Genomic DNA, 26,019 nt, shown 5'->3' with positions numbered 1-26,019 from the left:
GGACCACGCCCTAGTACATGTATGTAGGAGCTGACTTCCATCCCAACCTCTTTACAAATGTCTTCAAACTCTTTCATTGTGATCAAAGTCAACTCCTGATGAAGCCGTCAGACCAAGATCATCTGCAAAGAGCAGAGGGCCATATGCCCAATGCTAAACAAGCCGCCGTTTCCGTGGTGTAGTGGTCATCACGTTCGCCTCACACGCGAAAGGTCCCCAGTTCGAAACTGGGCGGAAACACTCCAGGCTGACGTTGAGCTTTTCTCCACTCCTTGGCTGTGAACCACGCCCTTGTACATGTATGTAGGAGCTGACTTCCATCCCAACCTCTTTACAAATGTCTTCAAACTCTTTCATTGTGATCAAAGTCAACTCCTGATGAAGCCGTCAGACCAAGATCATCTGCAAAGAGCAGAGGGCCATATGCCCAATGCTAAACAAGCCGCCGTTTCCGTGGTGTAGTGGTCATCACGTTCGCCTCACACGCGGAAGGCCCCCAGTTCGAAACTGGGCGGAAACAATATCGGGTTTTTTTTGGTTTACTCTGCAGCGGAATATCTTCTCTCGATTGGTCATTAAAGACCACTCGTCTAGTTTCTGCAAAATTCAACTCTCTGATGAAGCCAACAGATTTATTCGTGGCTTATTAACAAGAAACTCCCCGTCAGGGAATCGAACCCTGGTCTTCTGCGTGACAAGCAGAGATACTGTCCACTATACTAACGAGGACTCCTTCAGTATATTTAATTGGCAGGTATCTGGCCGGGGTTAAGAGGAGGTATGCACTATAATTCTGTATTATTGGGGATGAACATCACTCCGGGCCAACGTTGAGAATTTCTCCACTCCTTGGCTGAGGACCACGCCCTAGTACATGTATGTAGGAGCTGACTTCCATCCCAACCTCTTTACAAATGTCTTCAAACTCTTTCATTGTGATCAAAGTCAACTCCTGATGAAGCCGTCAGACCAAGATCATCTGCAAAGAGCAGAGGGCCATATGCCCAATGCTAAACAAGCCGCCGTTTCCGTGGTGTAGTGGTCATCACGTTCGCCTCACACGCGAAAGGTCCCCAGTTCGAAACTGGGCGGAAACACTCCAGGCTGATGTTGAGCTTTTCTCCACTCCTTGGCTGTGAACCACGCCCTTGTACATGTATGTAGGAGCTGACTTCCATCCCAACCTCTTTACAAATGTCTTCAAACTCTTTCATTGTGATCAAAGTCAACTCCTGATGAAGCCGTCAGACCAAGATCATCTGCAAAGAGCAGAGGGCCATATGCCCAATGCTAAACAAGCCGCCGTTTCCGTGGTGTAGTGGTCATCACGTTCGCCTCACACGCGGAAGGCCCCCAGTTCGAAACTGGGCGGAAACAATATCGGGTTTTTTTTGGTTTACTCTGCAGCGGAATATCTTCTCTCGATTGGTCATTAAAGACCACTCGTCTAGTTTCTGCAAAATTCAACTCTCTGATGAAGCCAACAGATTTATTCGTGGCTTATTAACAAGAAACTCCCCGTCAGGGAATCGAACCCTGGTCTTCTGCGTGACAAGCAGAGATACTGTCCACTATACTAACGAGGACTCCTTTAGTATATTTAATTGGCAGGTATCTGGCCGGGGTTAAGAGGAGGTATGCACTATAATTCTGTATTATTGGGGATGAACATCACTCCGGGCCAACGTTGAGAATTTCTCCACTCCTTGGCTGAGGACCACGCCCTAGTACATGTATGTAGGAGCTGACTTCCATCCCAACCTCTTTACAAATGTCTTCAAACTCTTTTATTGTGATCAAAGTCAACTCCTGATGAAGCCGTCAGACCAAGATCATCTGCAAAGAGCAGAGGGCCATATACCCAATGCTAAACAAGCCGCCGTTTCCGTGGTGTAGTGGTCATCACGTTCGCCTCACACGCGAAAGGTCCCCAGTTCGAAACTGGGCGGAAACACTCCAGGCTGACGATGAGCTTTTCTCCACTCCTTGGCTGTGAACCACGCCCTTGTACATGTATGTAGGAGCTGACTTCCATCCCAACCTCTTTACAAATGTCTTCAAACTCTTTCATTGTGATCAAAGTCAACTCCTGATGAAGCCGTCAGACCAAGATCATCTGCAAAGAGCAGAGGGCCATATGCCCAATGCTAAACAAGCCGCCGTTTCCGTGGTGTAGTGGTCATCACGTTCGCCTCACACGCGGAAGGCCCCCAGTTCGAAACTGGGCGGAAACAATATCGGGTTTTTTTTGGTTTACTCTGCAGCGGAATATCTTCTCTCGATTGGTCATTAAAGACCACTCGTCTAGTTTCTGCAAAATTCAACTCTCTGATGAAGCCAACAGATTTATTTGTGGCTTATTAACAAGAAACTCCCCGTCAGGGAATCGAACCCTGGTCTTCTGCGTGACAAGCAGAGATACTGTCCACTATACTAACGAGGACTCCTTCAGTATATTTAATTGGCAGGTATCTGGCCGGGGTTAAGAGGAGGTATGCACTATAATTCTGTATTATTGGGGATGAACATCACTCCGGGCCAACGTTGAGAATTTCTCCACTCCTTGGCTGAGGACCACGCCCTAGTACATGTATGTAGGAGCTGACTTCCATCCCAACCTCTTTACAAATGTCTTCAAACTCTTTCATTGTGATCAAAGTCAACTCCTGATGAAGCCGTCAGACCAAGATCATCTGCAAAGAGCAGAGGGCCATATGCCCAATGCTAAACAAGCCGCCGTTTCCGTGGTGTAGTGGTCATCACGTTCGCCTCACACGCGAAAGGTCCCCAGTTCGAAACTGGGCGGAAACACTCCAGGCTGACGTTGAGCTTTTCTCCACTCCTTGGCTGTGAACCACGCCCTTGTACATGTAGGTAGGAGCTGACTTCCATCCCAACCTCTTTACAAATGTCTTCAAACTCTTTCATTGTGATCAAAGTCAACTCCTGATGAAGCCGTCAGACCAAGATCATCTGCAAAGAGCAGAGGGCCATATGCCCAATGCTAAACAAGCCGCCGTTTCCGTGGTGTAGTGGTCATCACGTTCGCCTCACACGCGGAAGGCCCCCAGTTCGAAACTGGGCGGAAACAATATCGGGTTTTTTTTGGTTTACTCTGCAGCGGAATATCTTCTCTCGATTGGTCATTAAAGACCACTCGTCTAGTTTCTGCAAAATTCAACTCTCTGATGAAGCCAACAGATTTATTCGTGGCTTATTAACAAGAAACTCCCCGTCAGGGAATCGAACCCTGGTCTTCTGCGTGACAAGCAGAGATACTGTCCACTATACTAACGAGGACTCCTTCAGTATATTTAATTGGCAGGTATCTGGCCGGGGTTAAGAGGAGGTATGCACTATAATTCTGTATTATTGGGGATGAACATCACTCCGGGCCAACGTTGAGAATTTCTCCACTCCTTGGCTGAGGACCACGCCCTAGTACATGTATGTAGGAGCTGACTTCCATCCCAACCTCTTTACAAATGTCTTCAAACTCTTTCATTGTGATCAAAGTCAACTCCTGATGAAGCCGTCAGACCAAGATCATCTGCAAAGAGCAGAGGGCCATATGCCCAATGCTAAACAAGCCGCCGTTTCCGTGGTGTAGTGGTCATCACGTTCGCCTCACACGCGAAAGGTCCCCAGTTCGAAACTGGGCGGAAACACTCCAGGCTGACGTTGAGCTTTTCTCCACTCCTTGGCTGTGAACCACGCCCTTGTACATGTATGTAGGAGCTGACTTCCATCCCAACCTCTTTACAAATGTCTTCAAACTCTTTCATTGTGATCAAAGTCAACTCCTGATGAAGCCGTCAGACCAAGATCATCTGCAAAGAGCAGAGGGCCATATGCCCAATGCTAAACAAGCCGCCGTTTCCGTGGTGTAGTGGTCATCACGTTCGACTCACACGCGGAAGGCCCCCAGTTCGAAACTGGGCGGAAACAATATCGGGTTTTTTTTGGTTTACTCTGCAGCGAAATATCTTCTCTCGATTGGTCATTAAAGACCACTCGTCTAGTTTCTGCAAAATTCAACTCTCTGATGAAGCCAACAGATTTATTCGTGGCTTATTAACAAGAAACTCCCCGTCAGGGAATCGAACCCTGGTCTTCTGCGTGACAAGCAGAGATACTGTCCACTATACTAACGAGGACTCCTTGAGTATATTTAATTGGCAGGTATCTGGCCGGGGTTAAGAGGAGGTATGCACTATAATTCTGTATTATTGGGGATGAACATCACTCCGGGCCAACGTTGAGAATTTCTCCACTCCTTGGCTGAGAACCACGCCCTAGTACATGTATGTAGGAGCTGACTTCCATCCCAACCTCTTTACAAATGTCTTCAAACTATTTTATTGTGATCAAAGTCAACTCCTGATGAAGCCGTCAGACCAAGATCATCTGCAAAGAGCAGAGGGCCATATACCCAATGCTAAACAAGCCGCCGTTTCCGTGGTGTAGTGGTCATCACGTTCGCCTCACACGCGAAAGGTCCCCAGTTCGAAACTGGGCGGAAACACTCCAGGCTGACGATGAGCTTTTCTCCACTCCTTGGCTGTGAACCACGCCCTTGTACATGTATGTAGGAGCTGACTTCCATCCCAACCTCTTTACAAATGTCTTCAAACTCTTTCATTGTGATCAAAGTCAACTCCTGATGAAGCCGTCAGACCAAGATCATCTGCAAAGAGCAGAGGGCCATATGCCCAATGCTAAACAAGCCGCCGTTTCCGTGGTGTAGTGGTCATCACGTTCGCCTCACACGCGGAAGGCCCCCAGTTCGAAACTGGGCGGAAACAATATCGGGTTTTTTTTGGTTTACTCTGCAGCGGAATATCTTCTCTCGATTGGTCATTAAAGACCACTCGTCTAGTTTCTGCAAAATTCAACTCTCTGATGAAGCCAACAGATTTATTCGTGGCTTATTAACAAGAAACTCCCCGTCAGGGAATCGAACCCTGGTCTTCTGCGTGACAAGCAGAGATACTGTCCACTATACTAACGAGGACTCCTTCAGTATATTTAATTGGCAGGTATCTGGCCGGGGTTAAGAGGAGGTATGCACTATAATTCTGTATTATTGGGGATGAACATCACTCCGGGCCAACGTTGAGAATTTCTCCACTCCTTGGCTGAGAACCACGCCCTAGTACATGAATGTAGGAGCTGACTTCCATCCCAACCTCTTTACAAATGTCTTCAAACTCTTTCATTGTGATCAAAGTCAACTCCTGATGAAGCCGTCAGACCAAGATCATCTGCAAAGAGCAGAGGGCCATATGCCCAATGCTAAACAAGCCGCCGTTTCCGTGGTGTAGTGGTCATCACGTTCGCCTCACACGCGGAAGGCCCCCAGTTCGAAACTGGGCGGAAACAATATCGGGTTTTTTTTGGTTTACTCTGCAGCGGAATATCTTCTCTCGATTGGTCATTAAAGACCACTCGTCTAGTTTCTGCAAAATTCAACTCTCTGATGAAGCCAACAGATTTATTCGTGGCTTATTAACAAGAAACTCCCCGTCAGGGAATCGAACCCTGGTCTTCTGCGTGACAAGCAGAGATACTGTCCACTATACTAACGAGGACTCCTTCAGTATATTTAATATTTAATCGGGTTTTTTTTGGTTTACTCTGCAGCGGAATATCTTCTCTCGATTGGTCATTAAAGACCACTCGTCTAGTTTCTGCAAAATTCAACTCTCTGATGAAGCCAACAGATTTATTCGTGGCTTATTAACAAGAAACTCCCCGTCAGGGAATCGAACCCTGGTCTTCTGCGTGACAAGCAGAGATACTGTCCACTATACTAACGAGGACTCCTTCAGTATATTTAATTGGCAGGTATCTGGCCGGGGTTAAGAGGAGGTATGCACTATAATTCTGTATTATTGGGGATGAACATCACTCCGGGCCAACGTTGAGAATTTCTCCACTCCTTGGCTGAGGACCACGCCCTAGTACATGTATGTAGGAGCTGACTTCCATCCCAACCTCTTTACAAATGTCTTCAAACTCTTTCATTGTGATCAAAGTCAACTCCTGATGAAGCCGTCAGACCAAGATCATCTGCAAAGAGCAGAGGGCCATATGCCCAATGCTAAACAAGCCGCCGTTTCCGTGGTGTAGTGGTCATCACGTTCGCCTCACACGCGAAAGGTCCCCAGTTCGAAACTGGGCGGAAACACTCCAGGCTGACGTTGAGCTTTTCTCCACTCCTTGGCTGTGAACCACGCCCTTGTACATGTATGTAGGAGCTGACTTCCATCCCAACCTCTTTACAAATGTCTTCAAACTCTTTCATTGTGATCAAAGTCAACTCCTGATGAAGCCGTCAGACCAAGATCATCTGCAAAGAGCAGAGGGCCATATGCCCAATGCTAGACAAGCCGCCGTTTCCGTGGTGTAGTGGTCATCACGTTCGCCTCACACGCGAAAGGTCCCCAGTTCGAAACTGGGCGGAAACACTCCAGGCTGACGTTGAGCTTTTCTCCACTCCTTGGCTGTGAACCACGCCCTTGTACATGTATGTAGGAGCTGACTTCCATCCCAACCTCTTTACAAATGTCTTCAAACTCTTTCATTGTGATCAAAGTCAACTCCTGATGAAGCCGTCAGACCAAGATCATCTGCAAAGAGCAGAGGGCCATATGCCCAATGCTAAACAAGCCGCCGTTTCCGTGGTGTAGTGGTCATCACGTTCGCCTCACACGCGGAAGGCCCCCAGTTCGAAACTGGGCGGAAACATTATCGGGTTTTTTTTGGTTTACTCTGCAGCGGAATATCTTCTCTCGATTGGTCATTAAAGACCACTCGTCTAGTTTCTGCAAAATTCAACTCTCTGATGAAGCCAACAGATTTATTCGTGGCTTATTAACAAGAAACTCCCCGTCAGGGAATCGAACCCTGGTCTTCTGCGTGACAAGCAGAGATACTGTCCACTATACTAACGAGGACTCCTTCAGTATATTTAATATTTAATCGGGTTTTTTTTGGTTTACTCTGCAGCGGAATATCTTCTCTCGATTGGTCATTAAAGACCACTCGTCTAGTTTCTGCAAAATTCAACTCTCTGATGAAGCCAACAGATTTATTCGTGGCTTATTAACAAGAAACTCCCCGTCAGGGAATCGAACCCTGGTCTTCTGCGTGACAAGCAGAGATACTGTCCACTATACTAACGAGGACTCCTTCAGTATATTTAATTGGCAGGTATCTGGCCGGGGTTAAGAGGAGGTATGCACTATAATTCTGTATTATTGGGGATGAACATCACTCCGGGCCAACGTTGAGAATTTCTCCACTCCTTGGCTGAGGACCACGCCCTAGTACATGTATGTAGGAGCTGACTTCCATCCCAACCTCTTTACAAATGTCTTCAAACTCTTTCATTGTGATCAAAGTCAACTCCTGATGAAGCCGTCAGACCAAGATCATCTGCAAAGAGCAGAGGGCCATATGCCCAATGCTAAACAAGCCGCCGTTTCCGTGGTGTAGTGGTCATCACGTTCGCCTCACACGCGAAAGGTCCCCAGTTCGAAACTGGGCGGAAACACTCCAGGCTGACGTTGAGCTTTTCTCCACTCCTTGGCTGTGAACCACGCCCTTGTACATGTATGTAGGAGCTGACTTCCATCCCAACCTCTTTACAAATGTCTTCAAACTCTTTCATTGTGATCAAAGTCAACTCCTGATGAAGCCGTCAGACCAAGATCATCTGCAAAGAGCAGAGGGCCATATGCCCAATGCTAAACAAGCCGCCGTTTCCGTGGTGTAGTGGTCATCACGTTCGCCTCACACGCGGAAGGCCCCCAGTTCGAAACTGGGCGGAAACAATATCGGGTTTTTTTTGGTTTACTCTGCAGCGGAATATCTTCTCTCGATTGGTCATTAAAGACCACTCGTCTAGTTTCTGCAAAATTCAACTCTCTGATGAAGCCAACAGATTTATTCGTGGCTTATTAACAAGAAACTCCCCGTCAGGGAATCGAACCCTGGTCTTCTGCGTGACAAGCAGAGATACTGTCCACTATACTAACGAGGACTCCTTCAGTATATTTAATATTTAATCGGGTTTTTTTTGGTTTACTCTGCAGCGGAATATCTTCTCTCGATTGGTCATTAAAGACCACTCGTCTAGTTTCTGCAAAATTCAACTCTCTGATGAAGCCAACAGATTTATTCGTGGCTTATTAACAAGAAACTCCCCGTCAGGGAATCGAACCCTGGTCTTCTGCGTGACAAGCAGAGATACTGTCCACTATACTAACGAGGACTCCTTCAGTATATTTAATTGGCAGGTATCTGGCCGGGGTTAAGAGGAGGTATGCACTATAATTCTGTATTATTGGGGATGAACATCACTCCGGGCCAACGTTGAGAATTTCTCCACTCCTTGGCTGAGGACCACGCCCTAGTACATGTATGTAGGAGCTGACTTCCATCCCAACCTCTTTACAAATGTCTTCAAACTCTTTCATTGTGATCAAAGTCAACTCCTGATGAAGCCGTCAGACCAAGATCATCTGCAAAGAGCAGAGGGCCATATGCCCAATGCTAAACAAGCCGCCGTTTCCGTGGTGTAGTGGTCATCACGTTCGCCTCACACGCGAAAGGTCCCCAGTTCGAAACTGGGCGGAAACACTCCAGGCTGACGTTGAGCTTTTCTCCACTCCTTGGCTGTGAACCACGCCCTTGTACATGTATGTAGGAGCTGACTTCCATCCCAACCTCTTTACAAATGTCTTCAAACTCTTTCATTGTGATCAAAGTCAACTCCTGATGAAGCCGTCAGACCAAGATCATCTGCAAAGAGCAGAGGGCCATATGCCCAATGCTAGACAAGCCGCCGTTTCCGTGGTGTAGTGGTCATCACGTTCGCCTCACACGCGAAAGGTCCCCAGTTCGAAACTGGGCGGAAACACTCCAGGCTGACGTTGAGCTTTTCTCCACTCCTTGGCTGTGAACCACGCCCTTGTACATGTATGTAGGAGCTGACTTCCATCCCAACCTCTTTACAAATGTCTTCAAACTCTTTCATTGTGATCAAAGTCAACTCCTGATGAAGCCGTCAGACCAAGATCATCTGCAAAGAGCAGAGGGCCATATGCCCAATGCTAAACAAGCCGCCGTTTCCGTGGTGTAGTGGTCATCACGTTCGCCTCACACGCGGAAGGCCCCCAGTTCGAAACTGGGCGGAAACATTATCGGGTTTTTTTTGGTTTACTCTGCAGCGGAATATCTTCTCTCGATTGGTCATTAAAGACCACTCGTCTAGTTTCTGCAAAATTCAACTCTCTGATGAAGCCAACAGATTTATTCGTGGCTTATTAACAAGAAACTCCCCGTCAGGGAATCGAACCCTGGTCTTCTGCGTGACAAGCAGAGATACTGTCCACTATACTAACGAGGACTCCTTCAGTATATTTAATTGGCAGGTATCTGGCCGGGGTTAAGAGGAGGTATGCACTATAATTCTGTATTATTGGGGATGAACATCACTCCGGGCCAACGTTGAGAATTTCTCCACTCCTTGGCTGAGGACCACGCCCTAGTACATGTATGTAGGAGCTGACTTCCATCCCAACCTCTTTACAAATGTCTTCAAACTCTTTCATTGTGATCAAAGTCAACTCCTGATGAAGCCGTCAGACCAAGATCATCTGCAAAGAGCAGAGGGCCATATGCCCAATGCTAAACAAGCCGCCGTTTCCGTGGTGTAGTGGTCATCACGTTCGCCTCACACGCGAAAGGTCCCCAGTTCGAAACTGGGCGGAAACACTCCAGGCTGACGTTGAGCTTTTCTCCACTCCTTGGCTGTGAACCACGCCCTTGTACATGTATGTAGGAGCTGACTTCCATCCCAACCTCTTTACAAATGTCTTCAAACTCTTTCATTGTGATCAAAGTCAACTCCTGATGAAGCCGTCAGACCAAGATCATCTGCAAAGAGCAGAGGGCCATATGCCCAATGCTAGACAAGCCGCCGTTTCCGTGGTGTAGTGGTCATCACGTTCGCCTCACACGCGAAAGGTCCCCAGTTCGAAACTGGGCGGAAACACTCCAGGCTGACGTTGAGCTTTTCTCCACTCCTTGGCTGTGAACCACGCCCTTGTACATGTATGTAGGAGCTGACTTCCATCCCAACCTCTTTACAAATGTCTTCAAACTCTTTCATTGTGATCAAAGTCAACTCCTGATGAAGCCGTCAGACCAAGATCATCTGCAAAGAGCAGAGGGCCATATGCCCAATGCTAAACAAGCCGCCGTTTCCGTGGTGTAGTGGTCATCACGTTCGCCTCACACGCGGAAGGCCCCCAGTTCGAAACTGGGCGGAAACATTATCGGGTTTTTTTTGGTTTACTCTGCAGCGGAATATCTTCTCTCGATTGGTCATTAAAGACCACTCGTCTAGTTTCTGCAAAATTCAACTCTCTGATGAAGCCAACAGATTTATTCGTGGCTTATTAACAAGAAACTCCCCGTCAGGGAATCGAACCCTGGTCTTCTGCGTGACAAGCAGAGATACTGTCCACTATACTAACGAGGACTCCTTCAGTATATTTAATTGGCAGGTATCTGGCCGGGGTTAAGAGGAGGTATGCACTATAATTCTGTATTATTGGGGATGAACATCACTCCGGGCCAACGTTGAGAATTTCTCCACTCCTTGGCTGAGAACCACGCCCTAGTACATGTATGTAGGAGCTGACTTCCATCCCAACCTCTTTACAAATGTCTTCAAACTCTTTCATTGTGATCAAAGTCAACTCCTGATGAAGCCGTCAGACCAAGATCATCTGCAAAGAGCAGAGGGCCATATGCCCAATGCTAAACAAGCCGCCGTTTCCGTGGTGTAGTGGTCATCACGTTCGCCTCACACGCGAAAGGTCCCCAGTTCGAAACTGGGCGGAAACACTCCAGGCTGACGTTGAGCTTTTCTCCACTCCTTGGCTGTGAACCACGCCCTTGTACATGTATGTAGGAGCTGACTTCCATCCCAACCTCTTTACAAATGTCTTCAAACTCTTTCATTGTGATCAAAGTCAACTCCTGATGAAGCCGTCAGACCAAGATCATCTGCAAAGAGCAGAGGGCCATATGCCCAATGCTAAACAAGCCGCCGTTTCCGTGGTGTAGTGGTCATCACGTTCGCCTCACACGCGAAAGGTCCCCAGTTCGAAACTGGGCGGAAACACTCCAGGCTGACGTTGAGCTTTTCTCCACTCCTTGGCTGTGAACCACGCCCTTGTACATGTATGTAGGAGCTGACTTCCATCCCAACCTCTTTACAAATGTCTTCAAACTCTTTCATTGTGATCAAAGTCAACTCCTGATGAAGCCGTCAGACCAAGATCATCTGCAAAGAGCAGAGGGCCATATGCCCAATGCTAAACAAGCCGCCGTTTCCGTGGTGTAGTGGTCATCACGTTCGCCTCACACGCGGAAGGCCCCCAGTTCGAAACTGGGCGGAAACAATATCGGGTTTTTTTTGGTTTACTCTGCAGCGGAATATCTTCTCTCGATTGGTCATTAAAGACCACTCGTCTAGTTTCTGCAAAATTCAACTCTCTGATGAAGCCAACAGATTTATTCGTGGCTTATTAACAAGAAACTCCCCGTCAGGGAATCGAACCCTGGTCTTCTGCGTGACAAGCAGAGATACTGTCCACTATACTAACGAGGACTCCTTCAGTATATTTAATATTTAATCGGGTTTTTTTTGGTTTACTCTGCAGCGGAATATCTTCTCTCGATTGGTCATTAAAGACCACTCGTCTAGTTTCTGCAAAATTCAACTCTCTGATGAAGCCAACAGATTTATTCGTGGCTTATTAACAAGAAACTCCCCGTCAGGGAATAGAACCCTGGTCTTCTGCGTGACAAGCAGAGATACTGTCCACTATACTAACGAGGACTCCTTCAGTATATTTAATTGGCAGGTATCTGGCCGGGGTTAAGAGGAGGTATGCACTATAATTCTGTATTATTGGGGATGAACATCACTCCGGGCCAACGTTGAGAATTTCTCCACTCCTTGGCTGAGGACCACGCCCTAGTACATGTATGTAGGAGCTGACTTCCATCCCAACCTCTTTACAAATGTCTTCAAACTCTTTCATTGTGATCAAAGTCAACTCCTGATGAAGCCGTCAGACCAAGATCATCTGCAAAGAGCAGAGGGCCATATGCCCAATGCTAAACAAGCCGCCGTTTCCGTGGTGTAGTGGTCATCACGTTCGCCTCACACGCGAAAGGTCCCCAGTTCGAAACTGGGCGGAAACACTCCAGGCTGACGTTGAGCTTTTCTCCACTCCTTGGCTGTGAACCACGCCCTTGTACATGTATGTAGGAGCTGACTTCCATCCCAACCTCTTTACAAATGTCTTCAAACTCTTTCATTGTGATCAAAGTCAACTCCTGATGAAGCCGTCAGACCAAGATCATCTGCAAAGAGCAGAGGGCCATATGCCCAATGCTAGACAAGCCGCCGTTTCCGTGGTGTAGTGGTCATCACGTTCGCCTCACACGCGAAAGGTCCCCAGTTCGAAACTGGGCGGAAACACTCCAGGCTGACGTTGAGCTTTTCTCCACTCCTTGGCTGTGAACCACGCCCTTGTACATGTATGTAGGAGCTGACTTCCATCCCAACCTCTTTACAAATGTCTTCAAACTCTTTCATTGTGATCAAAGTCAACTCCTGATGAAGCCGTCAGACCAAGATCATCTGCAAAGAGCAGAGGGCCATATGCCCAATGCTAAACAAGCCGCTGTTTCCGTGGTGTAGTGGTCATCACGTTCGCCTCACACGCGGAAGGCCCCCAGTTCGAAACTGGGCGGAAACAATATCGGGTTTTTTTTGGTTTACTCTGCAGCGGAATATCTTCTCTCGATTGGTCATTAAAGACCACTCGTCTAGTTTCTGCAAAATTCAACTCTCTGATGAAGCCAACAGATTTATTCGTGGCTTATTAACAAGAAACTCCCCGTCAGGGAATCGAACCCTGGTCTTCTGCGTGACAAGCAGAGATACTGTCCACTATACTAACGAGGACTCCTTCAGTATATTTAATATTTAATCGGGTTTTTTTTGGTTTACTCTGCAGCGGAATATCTTCTCTCGATTGGTCATTAAAGACCACTCGTCTAGTTTCTGCAAAATTCAACTCTCTGATGAAGCCAACAGATTTATTCGTGGCTTATTAACAAGAAACTCCCCGTCAGGGAATCGAACCCTGGTCTTCTGCGTGACAAGCAGAGATACTGTCCACTATACTAACGAGGACTCCTTCAGTATATTTAATTGGCAGGTATCTGGCCGGGGTTAAGAGGAGGTATGCACTATAATTCTGTATTATTGGGGATGAACATCACTCCGGGCCAACGTTGAGAATTTCTCCACTCCTTGGCTGAGGACCACGCCCTAGTACATGTATGTAGGAGCTGACTTCCATCCCAACCTCTTTACAAATGTCTTCAAACTCTTTCATTGTGATCAAAGTCAACTCCTGATGAAGCCGTCAGACCAAGATCATCTGCAAAGAGCAGAGGGCCATATGCCCAATGCTAAACAAGCCGCCGTTTCCGTGGTGTAGTGGTCATCACGTTCGCCTCACACGCGGAAGGCCCCCAGTTCGAAACTGGGCGGAAACAATATCGGGTTTTTTTTGGTTTACTCTGCAGCGGAATATCTTCTCTCGATTGGTCATTAAAGACCACTCGTCTAGTTTCTGCAAAATTCAACTCTCTGATGAAGCCAACAGATTTATTCGTGGCTTATTAACAAGAAACTCCCCGTCAGGGAATCGAACCCTGGTCTTCTGCGTGACAAGCAGAGATACTGTCCACTATACTAACGAGGACTCCTTCAGTATATTTAATTGGCAGGTATCTGGCCGGGGTTAAGAGGAGGTATGCACTATAATTCTGTATTATTGGGGATGAACATCACTCCGGGCCAACGTTGAGAATTTCTCCACTCCTTGGCTGAGAACCACGCCCTAGTACATGTATGTAGGAGCTGACTTCCATCCCAACCTCTTTACAAATGTCTTCAAACTCTTTCATTGTGATCAAAGTCAACTCCTGATGAAGCCGTCAGACCAAGATCATCTGCAAAGAGCAGAGGGCCATATGCCCAATGCTAAACAAGCCGCCGTTTCCGTGGTGTAGTGGTCATCACGTTCGCCTCACACGCGGAAGGCCCCCAGTTCGAAACTGGGCGGAAACAATATCGGGTTTTTTTTGGTTTACTCTGCAGCGGAATATCTTCTCTCGATTGGTCATTAAAGACCACTCGTCTAGTTTCTGCAAAATTCAACTATCTGATGAAGCCAACAGATTTATTCGTGGCTTATTAACAAGAAACTCCCCGTCAGGGAATCGAACCCTGGTCTTCTGCGTGACAAGAAGAGATACTGTCCACTATACTAACGAGGACTCCTTCAGTATATTTAATTGGCAGGTATCTGGCCGGGGTTAAGAGGAGGTATGCACTATAATTCTGTATTATTGGGGATGAACATCACTCCGGGCCAACGTTGAGAATTTCTCCACTCCTTGGCTGAGAACCACGCCCTAGTACATGTATGTAGGAGCTGACTTCCATCCCAACCTCTTAACAAATGTCTTCAAACTCTTTCATTGTGATCAAAGTCAACTCCTGATGAAGCCGTCAGACCAAGATCATCTGCAAAGAGCAGAGGGCCATATGCCCAATGCTAAACAAGCCGCCGTTTCCGTGGTGTAGTGGTCATCACGTTCGCCTCACACGCGGAAGGCCCCCAGTTCGAAACTGGGCGGAAACAATATCGGTTTTTTTTTGGTTTACTCTGCAGCAGAATATCTTCTCTCGATTGGTCATTAAAGACCACTCGTCTAGTTTCTGCAAAATTCAACTCTCTGATGAAGCCAACAGATTTATTCGTGGCTTATTAACAAGAAACTCCCCGTCAGGGAATCGAACCCTGGTCTTCTGCGTGACAAGCAGAGATACTGTCCACTATACTAACGAGGACTCCTTCAGTATATTTAATTGGCAGGTATCTGGCCGGGGTTAAGAGGAGGTATGCACTATAATTCTGTATTATTGGGGATGAACATCACTCCGGGCCAACGTTGAGAATTTCTCCACTCCTTGGCTGAGAACCACGCCCTAGTACATGTATGTAGGAGCTGACTTCCATCCCAACCTCTTTACAAATGTCTTCAAACTCTTTCATTGTGATCAAAGTCAACTCCTGATGAAGCCGTCAGACCAAGATCATCTGCAAAGAGCAGAGGGCCATATGCCCAATGCTAGACAAGCCGCCGTTTCCGTGGTGTAGTGGTCATCACGTTCGCCTCACACGCGAAAGGTCCCCAGTTCGAAACTGGGCGGAAACACTCCAGGCTGACGTTGAGCTTTTCTCCACTCCTTGGCTGTGAACCACGCCCTTGTACATGTATGTAGGAGCTGACTTCCATCCCAACCTCTTTACAAATGTCTTCAAACTCTTTCATTGTGATCAAAGTCAACTCCTGATGAAGCCGTCAGACCAAGATCATCTGCAAAGAGCAGAGGGCCATATGCCCAATGCTAAACAAGCCGCCGTTTCCGTGGTGTAGTGGTCATCACGTTCGCCTCACACGCGGAAGGCCCCCAGTTCGAAACTGGGCGGAAACAATATCGGGTTTTTTTTGGTTTACTCTGCAGCGGAATATCTTCTCTCGATTGGTCATTAAAGACCACTCGTCTAGTTTCTGCAAAATTCAACTCTCTGATGAAGCCAACAGATTTATTCGTGGCTTATTAACAAGAAACTCCCCGTCAGGGAATCGAACCCTGGTCTTCTGCGTGACAAGCAGAGATACTGTCCACTATACTAACGAGGACTCCTTCAGTATATTTAATATTTAATCGGGTTTTTTTTGGTTTACTCTGCAGCGGAATATCTTCTCTCGATTGGTCATTAAAGACCACTCGTCTAGTTTCTGCAAAATTCAACTCTCTGATGAAGCCAACAGATTTATTCGTGGCTTATTAACAAGAAACTCCCCGTCAGGGAATCGAACCCTGGTCTTCTGCGTGACAAGCAGAGATACTGTCCACTATACTAACGAGGACTCCTTCAGTATATTTAATTGGCAGGTATCTGGCCGGGGTTAAGAGGAGGTATGCACTATAATTCTGTATTATTGGGGATGAACATCACTCCGGGCCAACGTTGAGAATTTCTCCACTCCTTGGCTGAGGACCACGCCCTAGTACATGTATGTAGGAGCTGACTTCCATCCCAACCTCTTTACAAATGTCTTCAAACTCTTTCATTGTGATCAAAGTCAACTCCTGATGAAGCCGTCAGACCAAGATCATCTGCAAAGAGCAGAGGGCCATATGCCCAATGCTAAACAAGCCGCCGTTTCCGTGGTGTAGTGGTCATCACGTTCGCCTCACACGCGAAAGGTCCCCAGTTCGAAACTGGGCGGAAACACTCCAGGCTGACGTTGAGCTTTTCTCCACTCCTTGGCTGTGAACCACGCCCTTGTACATGTATGTAGGAGCTGACTTCCATCCCAACCTCTTTACAAATGTCTTCAAACTCTTTCATTGTGATCAAAGTCAACTCCTGATGAAGCCGTCAGACCAAGATCATCTGCAAAGAGCAGAGGGCCATATGCCCAATGCTAAACAAGCCGCCGTTTCCGTGGTGTAGTGGTCATCACGTTCGCCTCACACGCGGAAGGCCCCCAGTTCGAAACTGGGCGGAAACAATATCGGGTTTTTTTTGGTTTACTCTGCAGCGGAATATCTTCTCTCGATTGGTCATTAAAGACCACTCGTCTAGTTTCTGCAAAATTCAACTCTCTGATGAAGCCAACAGATTTATTCGTGGCTTATTAACAAGAAACTCCCCGTCAGGGAATCGAACCCTGGTCTTCTGCGTGACAAGCAGAGATACTGTCCACTATACTAACGAGGACTCCTTCAGTATATTTAATTGGCAGGTATCTGGCCGGGGTTAAGAGGAGGTATGCACTATAATTCTGTATTATTGGGGATGAACATCACTCCGGGCCAACGTTGAGAATTTCTCCACTCCTTGGCTGAGAACCACGCCCTAGTACATGTATGTAGGAGCTGACTTCCATCCCAACCTCTTTACAAATGTCTTCAAACTCTTTCATTGTGATCAAAGTCAACTCCTGATGAAGCCGTCAGACCAAGATCATCTGCAAAGAGCAGAGGGCCATATGCCCAATGCTAAACAAGCCGCCGTTTCCGTGGTGTAGTGGTCATCACGTTCGCCTCACACGCGGAAGGCCCCCAGTTCGAAACTGGGCGGAAACAATATCGGGTTTTTTTTGGTTTACTCTGCAGCGGAATATCTTCTCTCGATTGGTCATTAAAGACCACTCGTCTAGTTTCTGCAAAATTCAACTATCTGATGAAGCCAACAGATTTATTCGTGGCTTATTAACAAGAAACTCCCCGTCAGGGAATCGAACCCTGGTCTTCTGCGTGACAAGAAGAGATACTGTCCACTATACTAACGAGGACTCCTTCAGTATATTTAATTGGCAGGTATCTGGCCGGGGTTAAGAGGAGGTATGCACTATAATTCTGTATTATTGGGGATGAACATCACTCCGGGCCAACGTTGAGAATTTCTCCACTCCTTGGCTGAGAACCACGCCCTAGTACATGTATGTAGGAGCTGACTTCCATCCCAACCTCTTAACAAATGTCTTCAAACTCTTTCATTGTGATCAAAGTCAACTCCTGATGAAGCCGTCAGACCAAGATCATCTGCAAAGAGCAGAGGGCCATATGCCCAATGCTAAACAAGCCGCCGTTTCCGTGGTGTAGTGGTCATCACGTTCGCCTCACACGCGGAAGGCCCCCAGTTCGAAACTGGGCGGAAACAATATCGGGTTTTTTTTGGTTTACTCTGCAACAGAATATCTTCTCTCGATTGGTCATTAAAGACCACTCGTCTAGTTTCTGCAAAATTCAACTCTCTGATGAAGCCAACAGATTTATTCGTGGCTTATTAACAAGAAACTCCCCGTCAGGGAATCGAACCCTGGTCTTCTGCGTGACAAGGAGAGATACTGTCCACTATACTAACGAGGACTCCTTCAGTATATTTAATATTTAATCGGGTTTTTTTTGGTTTACTCTGCAGCGGAATATCTTCTCTCGATTGGTCATTAAAGACTACTCGTCTAGTTTCTGCAAAATTCAACTCTCTGATGAAGCCAACAGATTTATTCGTGGCTTATTAACAAGAAACTCCCCGTCAGGGAATCAAACCCTGGTCTTCTGCGTGACAAGCAGAGATACTGTCCACTATACTAACGAGGACTCCTTCAGTATATTTAATTGGCAGGTATCTGGCCGGGGTTAAGAGGAGGTATGCACTATAATTCTGTATTATTGGGGATGAACATCACTCCGGGCCAACGTTGAGAATTTCTCCACTCCTTGGCTGAGAACCACGCCCTAGTACATGTATGTAGGAGCTGACTTCCATCCCAACCTCTTTACAAATGTCTTCAAACTCTTTCATTGTGATCAAAGTCAACTCCTGATGAAGCCGTCAGACCAAGATCATCTGCAAAGAGCAGAGGGCCATATGCCCAATGCTAAACAAGCCGCCGTTTCCGTGGTGTAGTGGTCATCACGTTCGCCTCACACGCGGAAGGCCCCCAGTTCGAAACTGGGCGGAAACAATATCGGGTTTTTTTTGGTTTACTCTGCAGCAGAATATCTTCTCTCGATTGGTCATTAAAGACCACTCGTCTAGTTTCTGCAAAATTCAACTCTCTGATGAAGCCAACAGATTTATTCGTGGCTTATTAACAAGAAACTCCCCGTCAGGGAATCGAACCCTGGTCTTCTGCGTGACAAGCAGAGATACTGTCCACTATACTAACGAGGACTCCTTCAGTATATTTAATTGGCAGGTATCTGGCCGGGGTTAAGAGGAGGTATGCACTATAATTCTGTATTATTGGGGATGAACATCACTCCGGGCCAACGTTGAGAATTTCTCCACTCCTTGGCTGAGAACCACGCCCTAGTACATGTATGTAGGAGCTGACTTCCATCCCAACCTCTTTACAAATGTCTTCAAACTCTTTCATTGTGATCAAAGTCAACTCCTGATGAAGCCGTCAGACCAAGATCATCTGCAAAGAGCAGAGGGCCATATGCCCAATGCTAAACAAGCCGCCGTTTCCGTGGTGTAGTGGTCATTACGTTCGCCTCACACGCGGAAGGCCCCCAGTTCGAAACTGGGCGGAAACAATATCGGGTTTTTTTTGGTTTACTCTGCAGCAGAATATCTTCTCTCGATTGGTCATTAAAGACCACTCGTCTAGTTTCTGCAAAATTCAACTCTCTGATGAAGCCAACAGATTTATTCGTGGCTTATTAACAAGAAACTCCCCGTCAGGGAATCGAACCCTGGTCTTCTGCGTGACAAGCAGAGATACTGTCCACTATACTAACGAGGACTCCTTCAGTATATTTAATTGGCAGGTATCTGGCCGGGGTTAAGAGGAGGTATGCACTATAATTCTGTATTATTGGGGATGAACATCACTCCGGGCCAACGTTGAGAATTTCTCCACTCCTTGGCTGAGAACCACGCCCTAGTACATGTATGTAGGAGCTGACTTCCATCCCAACCTCTTTACAAATGTCTTCAAACTCTTTCATTGTGATCAAAGTCAACTCCTGATGAAGCCGTCAGACCAAGATCATCTGCAAAGAGCAGAGGGCCATATGCCCAATGCTAAACAAGCCGCCGTTTCCGTGGTGTAGTGGTCATCACGTTCGCCTCACACGCGAAAGGTCCCCAGTTCGAAACTGGGCGGAAACACTCCAGGCTGACGTTGAGCTTTTCTCCACTCCTTGGCTGTGAACCACGCCCTTGTACATGTATGTAGGAGCTGACTTCCATCCCAACCTCTTTACAAATGTCTTCAAACTCTTTCATTGTGATCAAAGTCAACTCCTGATGAAGCCGTCAGACCAAGATCATCTGCAAAGAGCAGAGGGCCATATGCCCAATGCTAAACAAGCCGCCGTTTCCGTGGTGTAGTGGTCATCACGTTCGCCTCACACGCGAAAGGTCCCCAGTTCGAAACTGGGCGGAAACACTCCAGGCTGACGTTGAGCTTTTCTCCACTCCTTGGCTGTGAACCACGCCCTTGTACATGTATGTAGGAGCTGACTTCCATCCCAACCTCTTTACAAATGTCTTCAAACTCTTTCATTGTGATCAAAGTCAACTCCTGATGAAGCCGTCAGACCAAGATCATCTGCAAAGAGCAGAGGGCCATATGCCCAATGCTAAACAAGCCGCCGTTTCCGTGGTGTAGTGGTCATCACGTTCGCCTCACACGCGGAAGGCCCCCAGTTCGAAACTGGGCGGAAACAATATCGGGTTTTTTTTGGTTTACTCTGCAGCGGAATATCTTCTCTCGATTGGTCATTAAAGACCACTCGTCTAGTTTCTGCAAAATTCAACTCTCTGATGAAGCCAACAGATTTATTCGTGGCTTATTAACAAGAAACTCCCCGTCAGGGAATCGAACCCTGGTCTTCTGCGTGACAAGCAGAGATACTGTCCACTATACTAACGAGGACTCCTTCAGTATATTTAATTGGCAGGTATCTGGCCGGGGTTAAGAGGAGGTATGCACTATAATTCTGTATTATTGGGGATGAACATCACTCCGGGCCAACGTTGAGAATTTCTCCACTCCTTGGCTGAGGACCACGCCCTAGTACATGTATGTAGGAGCTGACTTCCATCCCAACCTCTTTACAAATGTCTTCAAACTCTTTCATTGTGATCAAAGTCAACTCCTGATGAAGCCGTCAGACCAAGATCATCTGCAAAGAGCAGAGGGCCATATGCCCAATGCTAAACAAGCCGCCGTTTCCGTGGTGTAGTGGTCATCACGTTCGCCTCACACGCGAAAGGTCCCCAGTTCGAAACTGGGCGGAAACACTCCAGGCTGACGTTGAGCTTTTCTCCACTCCTTGGCTGTGAACCACGCCCTTGTACATGTATGTAGGAGCTGACTTCCATCCCAACCTCTTTACAAATGTCTTCAAACTCTTTCATTGTGATCAAAGTCAACTCCTGATGAAGCCGTCAGACCAAGATCATCTGCAAAGAGCAGAGGGCCATATGCCCAATGCTAAACAAGCCGCCGTTTCCGTGGTGTAGTGGTCATCACGTTCGCCTCACACGCGGAAGGCCCCCAGTTCGAAACTGGGCGGAAACAATATCGGGTTTTTTTTGGTTTACTCTGCAGCGGAATATCTTCTCTCGATTGGTCATTAAAGACCACTCGTCTAGTTTCTGCAAAATTCAACTCTCTGATGAAGCCAACAGATTTATTCGTGGCTTATTAACAAGAAACTCCCCGTCAGGGAATCGAACCCTGGTCTTCTGCGTGACAAGCAGAGATACTGTCCACTATACTAACGAGGACTCCTTCAGTATATTTAATTGGCAGGTATCTGGCCGGGGTTAAGAGGAGGTATGCACTATAATTCTGTATTATTGGGGATGAACATCACTCCGGGCCAACGTTGAGAATTTCTCCACTCCTTGGCTGAGAACCACGCCCTAGTACATGTATGTAGGAGCTGACTTCCATCCCAACCTCTTTACAAATGTCTTCAAACTCTTTCATTGTGATCAAAGTCAACTCCTGATGAAGCCGTCAGACCAAGATCATCTGCAAAGAGCAGAGGGCCATATGCCCAATGCTAAACAAGCCGCCGTTTCCGTGGTGTAGTGGTCATCACGTTCGCCTCACACGCGGAAGGCCCCCAGTTCGAAACTGGGCGGAAACAATATCGGGTTTTTTTTGGTTTACTCTGCAGCAGAATATCTTCTCTCGATTGGTCATTAAAGACCACTCGTCTAGTTTCTGCAAAATTCAACTCTCTGATGAAGCCAACAGATTTATTCGTGGCTTATTAACAAGAAACTCCCCGTCAGGGAATCGAACCCTGGTCTTCTGCGTGACAAGCAGAGATACTGTCCACTATACTAACGAGGACTCCTTCAGTATATTTAATTGGCAGGTATCTGGCCGGGGTTAAGAGGAGGTATGCACTATAATTCTGTATTATTGGGGATGAACATCACTCCGGGCCAACGTTGAGAATTTCTCCACTCCTTGGCTGAGAACCACGCCCTAGTACATGTATGTAGGAGCTGACTTCCATCCCAACCTCTTTACAAATGTCTTCAAACTCTTTCATTGTGATCAAAGTCAACTCCTGATGAAGCCGTCAGACCAAGATCATCTGCAAAGAGCAGAGGGCCATATGCCCAATGCTAAACAAGCCGCCGTTTCCGTGGTGTAGTGGTCATTACGTTCGCCTCACACGCGGAAGGCCCCCAGTTCGAAACTGGGCGGAAACAATATCGGGTTTTTTTTGGTTTACTCTGCAGCAGAATATCTTCTCTCGATTGGTCATTAAAGACCACTCGTCTAGTTTCTGCAAAATTCAACTCTCTGATGAAGCCAACAGATTTATTCGTGGCTTATTAACAAGAAACTCCCCGTCAGGGAATCGAACCCTGGTCTTCTGCGTGACAAGCAGAGATACTGTCCACTATACTAACGAGGACTCCTTCAGTATATTTAATTGGCAGGTATCTGGCCGGGGTTAAGAGGAGGTATGCACTATAATTCTGTATTATTGGGGATGAACATCACTCCGGGCCAACGTTGAGAATTTCTCCACTCCTTGGCTGAGAACCACGCCCTAGTACATGTATGTAGGAGCTGACTTCCATCCCAACCTCTTTACAAATGTCTTCAAACTCTTTCATTGTGATCAAAGTCAACTCCTGATGAAGCCGTCAGACCAAGATCATCTGCAAAGAGCAGAGGGCCATATGCCCAATGCTAAACAAGCCGCCGTTTCCGTGGTGTAGTGGTCATCACGTTCGCCTCACACGCGAAAGGTCCCCAGTTCGAAACTGGGCGGAAACACTCCAGGCTGACGTTGAGCTTTTCTCCACTCCTTGGCTGTGAACCACGCCCTTGTACATGTATGTAGGAGCTGACTTCCATCCCAACCTCTTTACAAATGTCTTCAAACTCTTTCATTGTGATCAAAGTCAACTCCTGATGAAGCCGTCAGACCAAGATCATCTGCAAAGAGCAGAGGGCCATATGCCCAATGCTAAACAAGCCGCCGTTTCCGTGGTGTAGTGGTCATCACGTTCGCCTCACACGCGAAAGGTCCCCAGTTCGAAACTGGGCGGAAACACTCCAGGCTGACGTTGAGCTTTTCTCCACTCCTTGGCTGTGAACCACGCCCTTGTACATGTATGTAGGAGCTGACTTCCATCCCAACCTCTTTACAAATGTCTTCAAACTCTTTCATTGTGATCAAAGTCAACTCCTGATGAAGCCGTCAGACCAAGATCATCTGCAAAGAGCAGAGGGCCATATGCCCAATGCTAAACAAGCCGCCGTTTCCGTGGTGTAGTGGTCATCACGTTCGCCTCACACGCGGAAGGCCCCCAGTTCGAAACTGGGCGGAAACAATATCGGGTTTTTTTTGGTTTACTCTGCAGCGGAATATCTTCTCTCGATTGGTCATTAAAGACCACTCGTCTAGTTTCTGCAAAATTCAACTCTCTGATGAAGCCAACAGATTTATTCGTGGCTTATTAACAAGAAACTCCCCGTCAGGGAATCGAACCCTGGTCTTCTGCGTGACAAGCAGAGATACTGTCCACTATACTAACGAGGACTCCTTCAGTATATTTAATTGGCAGGTATCTGGCCGGGGTTAAGAGGAGGTATGCACTATAATTCTGTATTATTGGGGATGAACATCACTCCGGGCCAACGTTGAGAATTTCTCCACTCCTTGGCTGAGAACCACGCCCTAGTACATGTATGTAGGAGCTGACTTCCATCCCAACCTCTTTACAAATGTCTTCAAACTCTTTCATTGTGATCAAAGTCAACTCCTGATGAAGCCGTCAGACCAAGATCATCTGCAAAGAGCAGAGGGCCATATGCCCAATGCTAAACAAGCCGCCGTTTCCGTGGTGTAGTGGTCATCACGTTCGCCTCACACGCGGAAGGCCCCCAGTTCGAAACTGGGCGGAAACAATATCGGGTTTTTTTTGGTTTACTCTGCAGCGGAATATCTTCTCTCGATTGGTCATTAAAGACCACTCGTCTAGTTTCTGCAAAATTCAACTATCTGATGAAGCCAACAGATTTATTCGTGGCTTATTAACAAGAAACTCCCCGTCAGGGAATCGAACCCTGGTCTTCTGCGTGACAAGAAGAGATACTGTCCACTATACTAACGAGGACTCCTTCAGTATATTTAATTGGCAGGTATCTGGCCGGGGTTAAGAGGAGGTATGCACTATAATTCTGTATTATTGGGGATGAACATCACTCCGGGCCAACGTTGAGAATTTCTCCACTCCTTGGCTGAGAACCACGCCCTAGTACATGTATGTAGGAGCTGACTTCCATCCCAACCTCTTAACAAATGTCTTCAAACTCTTTCATTGTGATCAAAGTCAACTCCTGATGAAGCCGTCAGACCAAGATCATCTGCAAAGAGCAGAGGGCCATATGCCCAATGCTAAACAAGCCGCCGTTTCCGTGGTGTAGTGGTCATCACGTTCGCCTCACACGCGGAAGGCCCCCAGTTCGAAACTGGGCGGAAACAATATCGGGTTTTTTTTGGTTTACTCTGCAACAGAATATCTTCTCTCGATTGGTCATTAAAGACCACTCGTCTAGTTTCTGCAAAATTCAACTCTCTGATGAAGCCAACAGATTTATTCGTGGCTTATTAACAAGAAACTCCCCGTCAGGGAATCGAACCCTGGTCTTCTGCGTGACAAGCAGAGATACTGTCCACTATACTAACGAGGACTCCTTCAGTATATTTAATTGGCAGGTATCTGGCCGGGGTTAAGAGGAGGTATGCACTATAATTCTGTATTATTGGGGATGAACATCACTCCGGGCCAACGTTGAGAATTTCTCCACTCCTTGGCTGAGAACCACGCCCTAGTACATGTATGTAGGAGCTGACTTCCATCCCAACCTCTTTACAAATGTCTTCAAACTCTTTCATTGTGATCAAAGTCAACTCCTGATGAAGCCGTCAGACCAAGATCATCTGCAAAGAGCAGAGGGCCATATGCCCAATGCTAAACAAGCCGCCGTTTCCGTGGTGTAGTGGTCATCACGTTCGCCTCACACGCGGAAGGCCCCCAGTTCGAAACTGGGCGGAAACAATATCGGGTTTTTTTTGGTTTACTCTGCAGCAGAATATCTTCTCTCGATTGGTCATTAAAGACCACTCGTCTAGTTTCTGCAAAATTCAACTCTCTGATGAAGCCAACAGATTTATTCGTGGCTTATTAACAAGAAACTCCCCGTCAGGGAATCGAACCCTGGTCTTCTGCGTGACAAGCAGAGATACTGTCCACTATACTAACGAGGACTCCTTCAGTATATTTAATTGGCAGGTATCTGGCCGGGGTTAAGAGGAGGTATGCACTATAATTCTGTATTATTGGGGATGAACATCACTCCGGGCCAACGTTGAGAATTTCTCCACTCCTTGGCTGAGAACCACGCCCTAGTACATGTATGTAGGAGCTGACTTCCATCCCAACCTCTTAACAAATGTCTTCAAACTCTTTCATTGTGATCAAAGTCAACTCCTGATGAAGCCGTCAGACCAAGATCATCTGCAAAGAGCAGAGGGCCATATGCCCAATGCTAAACAAGCCGCCGTTTCCGTGGTGTAGTGGTCATCACGTTCGCCTCACACGCGGAAGGCCCCCAGTTCGAAACTGGGCGGAAACAATATCGGGTTTTTTTTGGTTTACTCTGCAGCGGAATATCTTCTCTCGATTGGTCATTAAAGACCACTCGTCTAGTTTCTGCAAAATTCAACTATCTGATGAAGCCAACAGATTTATTCGTGGCTTATTAACA

At 47.0% G+C, this 26,019-nt stretch overlaps 31 non-coding genes across 31 annotated transcripts; all 31 read right to left on the bottom strand.

The window, feature by feature from the left end:
* Positions 1-657: 657 nt before the first annotated feature.
* On the bottom strand, positions 658-729 carry trnad-guc (transfer RNA aspartic acid (anticodon GUC)). Its single transcript has one exon. It is a non-coding gene; the product is annotated as a tRNA-Asp (tRNA).
* A 785-nt stretch (positions 730-1,514) lies between these two features.
* trnad-guc (transfer RNA aspartic acid (anticodon GUC)) lies at positions 1,515-1,586 on the bottom strand. The gene has a single exon. It is a non-coding gene; the product is annotated as a tRNA-Asp (tRNA).
* Positions 1,587-2,371: 785 nt separating this feature from the next.
* Positions 2,372-2,443, bottom strand: trnad-guc (transfer RNA aspartic acid (anticodon GUC)). The gene has a single exon. It is a non-coding gene; the product is annotated as a tRNA-Asp (tRNA).
* A 785-nt stretch (positions 2,444-3,228) lies between these two features.
* Positions 3,229-3,300, bottom strand: trnad-guc (transfer RNA aspartic acid (anticodon GUC)). The gene has a single exon. It is a non-coding gene; the product is annotated as a tRNA-Asp (tRNA).
* Positions 3,301-4,085: 785 nt separating this feature from the next.
* On the bottom strand, positions 4,086-4,157 carry trnad-guc (transfer RNA aspartic acid (anticodon GUC)). The gene has a single exon. It is a non-coding gene; the product is annotated as a tRNA-Asp (tRNA).
* A 785-nt stretch (positions 4,158-4,942) lies between these two features.
* trnad-guc (transfer RNA aspartic acid (anticodon GUC)) lies at positions 4,943-5,014 on the bottom strand. The gene has a single exon. It is a non-coding gene; the product is annotated as a tRNA-Asp (tRNA).
* A 505-nt stretch (positions 5,015-5,519) lies between these two features.
* On the bottom strand, positions 5,520-5,591 carry trnad-guc (transfer RNA aspartic acid (anticodon GUC)). The gene has a single exon. It is a non-coding gene; the product is annotated as a tRNA-Asp (tRNA).
* A 159-nt stretch (positions 5,592-5,750) lies between these two features.
* On the bottom strand, positions 5,751-5,822 carry trnad-guc (transfer RNA aspartic acid (anticodon GUC)). The gene has a single exon. It is a non-coding gene; the product is annotated as a tRNA-Asp (tRNA).
* Positions 5,823-6,887: 1,065 nt separating this feature from the next.
* Positions 6,888-6,959, bottom strand: trnad-guc (transfer RNA aspartic acid (anticodon GUC)). Its single transcript has one exon. It is a non-coding gene; the product is annotated as a tRNA-Asp (tRNA).
* A 159-nt stretch (positions 6,960-7,118) lies between these two features.
* trnad-guc (transfer RNA aspartic acid (anticodon GUC)) lies at positions 7,119-7,190 on the bottom strand. Its single transcript has one exon. It is a non-coding gene; the product is annotated as a tRNA-Asp (tRNA).
* A 785-nt stretch (positions 7,191-7,975) lies between these two features.
* On the bottom strand, positions 7,976-8,047 carry trnad-guc (transfer RNA aspartic acid (anticodon GUC)). The gene has a single exon. It is a non-coding gene; the product is annotated as a tRNA-Asp (tRNA).
* Positions 8,048-8,206: 159 nt separating this feature from the next.
* On the bottom strand, positions 8,207-8,278 carry trnad-guc (transfer RNA aspartic acid (anticodon GUC)). Its single transcript has one exon. It is a non-coding gene; the product is annotated as a tRNA-Asp (tRNA).
* Positions 8,279-9,343: 1,065 nt separating this feature from the next.
* trnad-guc (transfer RNA aspartic acid (anticodon GUC)) lies at positions 9,344-9,415 on the bottom strand. Its single transcript has one exon. It is a non-coding gene; the product is annotated as a tRNA-Asp (tRNA).
* Positions 9,416-10,480: 1,065 nt separating this feature from the next.
* Positions 10,481-10,552, bottom strand: trnad-guc (transfer RNA aspartic acid (anticodon GUC)). Its single transcript has one exon. It is a non-coding gene; the product is annotated as a tRNA-Asp (tRNA).
* A 1,065-nt stretch (positions 10,553-11,617) lies between these two features.
* Positions 11,618-11,689, bottom strand: trnad-guc (transfer RNA aspartic acid (anticodon GUC)). Its single transcript has one exon. It is a non-coding gene; the product is annotated as a tRNA-Asp (tRNA).
* Positions 11,690-12,985: 1,296 nt separating this feature from the next.
* trnad-guc (transfer RNA aspartic acid (anticodon GUC)) lies at positions 12,986-13,057 on the bottom strand. Its single transcript has one exon. It is a non-coding gene; the product is annotated as a tRNA-Asp (tRNA).
* Positions 13,058-13,216: 159 nt separating this feature from the next.
* trnad-guc (transfer RNA aspartic acid (anticodon GUC)) lies at positions 13,217-13,288 on the bottom strand. Its single transcript has one exon. It is a non-coding gene; the product is annotated as a tRNA-Asp (tRNA).
* Positions 13,289-13,793: 505 nt separating this feature from the next.
* Positions 13,794-13,865, bottom strand: trnad-guc (transfer RNA aspartic acid (anticodon GUC)). The gene has a single exon. It is a non-coding gene; the product is annotated as a tRNA-Asp (tRNA).
* Positions 13,866-14,947: 1,082 nt separating this feature from the next.
* trnad-guc (transfer RNA aspartic acid (anticodon GUC)) lies at positions 14,948-15,019 on the bottom strand. The gene has a single exon. It is a non-coding gene; the product is annotated as a tRNA-Asp (tRNA).
* A 785-nt stretch (positions 15,020-15,804) lies between these two features.
* trnad-guc (transfer RNA aspartic acid (anticodon GUC)) lies at positions 15,805-15,876 on the bottom strand. The gene has a single exon. It is a non-coding gene; the product is annotated as a tRNA-Asp (tRNA).
* A 159-nt stretch (positions 15,877-16,035) lies between these two features.
* On the bottom strand, positions 16,036-16,107 carry trnad-guc (transfer RNA aspartic acid (anticodon GUC)). Its single transcript has one exon. It is a non-coding gene; the product is annotated as a tRNA-Asp (tRNA).
* Positions 16,108-16,892: 785 nt separating this feature from the next.
* Positions 16,893-16,964, bottom strand: trnad-guc (transfer RNA aspartic acid (anticodon GUC)). The gene has a single exon. It is a non-coding gene; the product is annotated as a tRNA-Asp (tRNA).
* Positions 16,965-18,854: 1,890 nt separating this feature from the next.
* Positions 18,855-18,926, bottom strand: trnad-guc (transfer RNA aspartic acid (anticodon GUC)). The gene has a single exon. It is a non-coding gene; the product is annotated as a tRNA-Asp (tRNA).
* A 505-nt stretch (positions 18,927-19,431) lies between these two features.
* trnad-guc (transfer RNA aspartic acid (anticodon GUC)) lies at positions 19,432-19,503 on the bottom strand. The gene has a single exon. It is a non-coding gene; the product is annotated as a tRNA-Asp (tRNA).
* A 1,065-nt stretch (positions 19,504-20,568) lies between these two features.
* trnad-guc (transfer RNA aspartic acid (anticodon GUC)) lies at positions 20,569-20,640 on the bottom strand. The gene has a single exon. It is a non-coding gene; the product is annotated as a tRNA-Asp (tRNA).
* Positions 20,641-21,425: 785 nt separating this feature from the next.
* On the bottom strand, positions 21,426-21,497 carry trnad-guc (transfer RNA aspartic acid (anticodon GUC)). The gene has a single exon. It is a non-coding gene; the product is annotated as a tRNA-Asp (tRNA).
* Positions 21,498-22,002: 505 nt separating this feature from the next.
* On the bottom strand, positions 22,003-22,074 carry trnad-guc (transfer RNA aspartic acid (anticodon GUC)). The gene has a single exon. It is a non-coding gene; the product is annotated as a tRNA-Asp (tRNA).
* Positions 22,075-22,579: 505 nt separating this feature from the next.
* trnad-guc (transfer RNA aspartic acid (anticodon GUC)) lies at positions 22,580-22,651 on the bottom strand. Its single transcript has one exon. It is a non-coding gene; the product is annotated as a tRNA-Asp (tRNA).
* Positions 22,652-23,716: 1,065 nt separating this feature from the next.
* Positions 23,717-23,788, bottom strand: trnad-guc (transfer RNA aspartic acid (anticodon GUC)). Its single transcript has one exon. It is a non-coding gene; the product is annotated as a tRNA-Asp (tRNA).
* A 1,082-nt stretch (positions 23,789-24,870) lies between these two features.
* Positions 24,871-24,942, bottom strand: trnad-guc (transfer RNA aspartic acid (anticodon GUC)). The gene has a single exon. It is a non-coding gene; the product is annotated as a tRNA-Asp (tRNA).
* A 505-nt stretch (positions 24,943-25,447) lies between these two features.
* trnad-guc (transfer RNA aspartic acid (anticodon GUC)) lies at positions 25,448-25,519 on the bottom strand. The gene has a single exon. It is a non-coding gene; the product is annotated as a tRNA-Asp (tRNA).
* Between the last annotated feature and the right edge of the window lie 500 nt (positions 25,520-26,019).

This window comes from Pungitius pungitius, unplaced genomic scaffold (assembly GCF_949316345.1).
Source record: "Pungitius pungitius unplaced genomic scaffold, fPunPun2.1 scaffold_25, whole genome shotgun sequence".
Classification (NCBI taxonomy): domain Eukaryota; kingdom Metazoa; phylum Chordata; class Actinopteri; order Perciformes; family Gasterosteidae; genus Pungitius; species Pungitius pungitius.
This window is presented reverse-complemented; position numbering and strand designations above follow the sequence as displayed.